The sequence below is a fragment of the Marmota flaviventris genome, chromosome 8, assembly GCF_047511675.1.
Source record: "Marmota flaviventris isolate mMarFla1 chromosome 8, mMarFla1.hap1, whole genome shotgun sequence".
Lineage (NCBI taxonomy): Eukaryota > Metazoa > Chordata > Mammalia > Rodentia > Sciuridae > Marmota > Marmota flaviventris.
In genome coordinates, this window is record NC_092505.1 from 53,383,085 (window position 1) to 53,388,056 (window position 4,972).

Here is a 4,972-nt window from a genome sequence, read left to right on the forward strand (position 1 = left end):
CCAGGAAGAATTCCCCTTCAAGTTCTCCTGTCTATCCAAAGCAGCTTCCCAAAGTTACAGAAAAACTGATAGTCAGGGATATGGGGATCAGTACTAGTCCTAGAGTGGGCAGGCTCCTCAATAACTCCTGAGATTTTTTAAAGGCAGCAGCTTTGCCTGAAACCCTGGCTGTCATGGTTCACTGTATTCCCAGCAATTTGCAGTATCTTGCACATACTAGGAACTCAAACTGTTTGCTGAATGAATGAATAAACAAATGAATACTGAGATTAAAAAGCAAAAGCCTAGAACAGCAAAAGGTTAGAACAAAAGAAATAAGCAAAATAGGAGAGGAACAAAAAGCTATAACAAGGTAGAAAAACATAACAATCAAAAAACCTATCATAGCAGAAAGCATTGAAAAAGGCAAGAGAATGGGAAGAATTGAGCATATAAGAGAAGAAAAACTGTATTTATATATAAGTAGCTTACTGGTTAGTATACTAACTAGTGTTTTGTTATTTCACATATAAAATACAAATTTTACCATTCCCTTATACCAGTATAATACACATTACATTAACAAATGAATTCTAGAAAATCCTCTTATAAAAAGCAAAAGAATTAATTCCTGTATGTGGTGCTGAGGTTTGAACCTGGGGCCTTGTGCATGTGAGGCAAGCACTCTATGGACTGAGCTAGAAATTATAAGAAAGACATTAGAAGAAAAAGAAGTTACATACTGAAAAGACAAAACAAATTAAATGTAACAATATATAAAAATGATAATACACCATGACCAAGAATATTTATCTCAGAAATGTAACATTTGAAAATCCATGTAATTCACTATACTAGTAAATTTAAAAAGAAAAACCATTTCATTTTTGTAATAGATTCAACAAAGTATTAAATTCAATATTCATTTATGAAAACTCTTAGCAAACCAACAACACAGGGAACTTTTTTTTTTTTTTTTTTTGGTACTGGAGATTAAACTCGGGGGCACTTGAACCCTGAGCTACACCCCCAGCCCTATTTTATATTTTATTTACAAACAGGGTTACACTGAGTTTAGCACCTCACTTTTGCGGAGGCTGGCTTTGAACTCTCAATCCTCCTGCCTCAGCCTCCTGAGCTGCTGGGATAAGAGATATGGGCCACTATGCCCAGCTAGAAGGGAACTTCTTTAACCTAACAAAGGATATCTTAAAAAAAAAAATTCGATCATATTTAAGGGTGAATGAATGCTTTCCCTCTGAGGTTGGAAACCAGGCAAAAACATTCATTTTAACTTGACCATGATTAAACATGGTTAATATCAGGTCTCTAGTTAGTGCAATAAGGTAAGAAAAATAAATTTTAAAATATACAAATTAGAAACAATTATGCTAGGTGAAATAATCCAGTTTTTAGAAAGTACATTCTATATGATTCCATTCTTCTAAAATTCTAAAAAGTGCAAATTAACCTATAGTGACAGAAAAGAGATCGGTGGTGGCCCAGGCAGTAGGTAAGGGGAAGGATTACAAAGTGACACAAGTAACGTTTTGGGAATGATGGATATATTTATTATTCTGATTATCGTGGTGTTTTCACAGGTATATGCACTGCATACTATATATATTGAAAACTTAGGTATGTCTTTTTTTTGTCTATCAACATCTCAATAAAACTGATAAAAAGAAAATTTAAAAGGCATATCAAACTAGCTTTAAAAGGTTAAGGGGCTGAAAATGAAGCTCAGTGGTAGAGTACTTGCCTAGCAAGTATGAAGTCCTGGAAAAAGAAAAAGAAATCTAAGGGAGGAAGTATGTAAGTTGTGCTTATAAAAAGAGAGTCAGAAAAATGTTAATAGGAAAGTATGGTATGTTGTTAAGGTTGCCAGATATAGCGAATAAAAATGACTCACAGTTAAACTTGAATCTCAGAAAAAATGAATAATTATTTAGTATAAATATATCCTAAATATTCATAAAACAGTCTAGTGAAAAAAAATGTGGTTTATCTAAAACCCGGGACACACACTAAACGGTTGTTCATTGTTTATGTCTGAAATCCAGATTTAATGGGTCCTGTATTTTTCCCTGCTATCCTAGATGTTGTCTTATCTATACTATGAAATCAAGCCTCTAAAAAGGGTGACTGCTGGAATTGTTTGTTTTGATTTAGCTAAAGTTATTGAACAGCTATATGCTTGTGTCCAGCATAGTGCTTTATTCATAGTAGGTGCTCAGAAAATACTTTTTGCTCTGCAAGCTGTGAGAAGATAGGGACTACATCCATCTTGCATCCATTCTATTCTTGGAGCGTATTACAATACCTGGTGCTCAATAAGTATATGATTAAATGAATAGCTGACTCTCATGCCTCAGAAAATTGCAGGGTTGACCCTTTAACCCCAGCCCTTCTAGCTGGCTGATAGACTTCTTGTACAAGGCCCAGTTCTGATTTCTTGGCTTGTCTCCTTCTTCATTTTGCTGTGTTGTTTTAGAGGTTGCTATTTTGTTTTGTTTTGTGTGTAACCAGACCTACTATTACACACAATGCATCACTCTTGTTCTCTTGCTTTTCCCTTTGGAATCTGGGGAGGTTGCTCTGAGACTCTGAGACCCTCAGCCCCAGGGGAAACAGCCAAAAACTGCTTAATGAAAATATTGAGGCATGTCTTTTTTTGAGTTAAGATTTGGGTTAGGGCTCAAGTTTTGAACAGAAGACTAAAATAAAAGGAAATCTATATTATATTAGTGGTAGGGAGGATTTTATGTATTTGGGGTTTCGTTATCTGTCTTATAAATACCTAAATACAAAATGCTTCCAACTGCTAAGTACATTAATTTTCTTAGATACAATTAGGAATTTAACCTTACGTAGTTTACTCCTACAAATGAACAGAGCTCGTAGAAGTTATTTATATTGAGAGAGGGCTAATGTGGTAAAACATGTCTTGTGAGAAGGGGATTTTAGAACTGTAAGAAATCTAGAAATAACTTAGTATAATTTATATAATTAGTACTACTACTTTCTTGTTTTGAAGATGAGTATAAGGTCCAGAAATGCTCCCAAGATCACATGATTAATGACTGAAATGAGTGGAAAAGTTATCATTCAAAAAAACCTAGGTGTTCCACTGACTTTTACTTCTACAAACCACTTTCCCTAGTTATTAGCAGGGAAAGGTGGAGGTTATAAGACAGAGTAGTAAATCAAGACCCTTATGCAAAAAACAAACAAACAAAAAACCTTGTGCCAAGAGAATCCATGCTATTTTCCTTGACAAGCTGAATTTTATTATTATTATTAATTATTATTATTTTATTTTATTGCAGAACTAGGTTTCGAACCTGGGGGCCTCACATATGTTAAGCAGGTGCTCTACCACTGAGATACATCTACATCCTTTCTTGGGTCTTTCTTAGTTAAAACCTTCCTTCACCATTAAAATTTTTTGTACTCCTCCACAGGTGTATCCTAGGCTGATTCACTCTTCCTGTATAGTTATATTTTTGGCAGGGGTAAGAAAGCCAACTTGACCTCTGAGGATAAAGAGTTACTTATAAATTTCCAAAAGCTTAATAAAAACCATACATTTCTTCAAGACTATCCAGGCTTTTACACACACACACATCATGTTTCTTTGCTTACAGTTAAGATATATACCTCCTGGAATGGCTCTTGGTTTTATTCATGCTACAGTTACAAAGAACATTCACATGTAGTTTTATGATTAAGGTAACCCTAATTATAAAAAACAATATCACCTGCAACCTTTTGCTTTGAATTCAGACATGTAAAGGGAAGATAGGACACAGATATTTTGTTGTTGTTGTTGTTAATAAACATTGGGAAATAAGTTATTAACAAAAACAATGTGCAAAATAAGAAATATTTAAAGACATGGAATCCCCAAGCAAAAAATAGCCAATTGTGTCATTGCTATTGAAGTTGAAAACCACATGACATTGTGACATTACTAAATTAAGCATAGGCTACTATGGTTTTGAGATACTTTAGGTCATCACAAAGTTCTGCCTTGTTCTACGCTAACGAAATTTTAGGAATTGGAAAGATTACCGAGAGATTTCTTGGTGGACAGAATAGCTACCTTTTTTTCCCCCCCTTAGATGCAAATTATAGGACAAAATAACCCAAGTGCTTCCATATGAGCACTTTGAGGGAGAAGAAGAAATGAGGTAGGAAGAAAGGGGGATAACACATTTTGTAAACAGGGGGAAAGTTATTAAGCAGGAATTCATCAAATATTAATAAGTTTTCCTACAGGAATAATTAGAAAAAAAAAAAAAACCCAAACAAACCCGAATCCTACCAATTCCCAGCGCAAATGAGAGAAAAACGCAGTTAAATAAGCAGAGATACTTACCCTCCCAAGGGAAGAAGAGGTGTTATTAAGGTAATACCGTGCCAAATACTTTGAGAGTACTGATTGAGAGGTGGTGGAGATAAGGTAACTTTAGCATTCACTTTTATTGTTAAGGTGACGCAAGAAGAGTCACTGCAGTTTTTGTGTTCGGACGTGGCAACTCCGCATGCTGCAGGTGAAGTAGCGTGCCAGGGCGAGGAAAACTGGGACGCAGTACTGCAATCTACGCTCGCAGGGGTCTGTCTGTTCCGCCTCCCCAGGCTGCAATCAAGGTTCGCGTGTACCGAAGCACAGGGGGTCTTTCCGCAGGAGGGACCGATGGACACGGAATATCATGGTATCATTTAAAACATGTGATTTTTGAGGTGCTCAGGGTCTAGCATCCCCTAACAGCCCCCTACTGGGGCCGAAAGACGAACTGTTAAAGCCCCGGTCTGGCCAGCGCACAAGGTAAAAGCTCCTGTGCTTCGCCCCGACCGGCAAGGGCCGCTAGGAGATAGCGCTGGCGTGAGCCGCTCTTGCCAACAGCTAGTCTCGATAGCCCCTTCCCCCGCCCGCTGCCGCGGGTAGGAGGGCGAGGACGCCGCCAGCGCGCGTGCGCGCTCCCTCGGT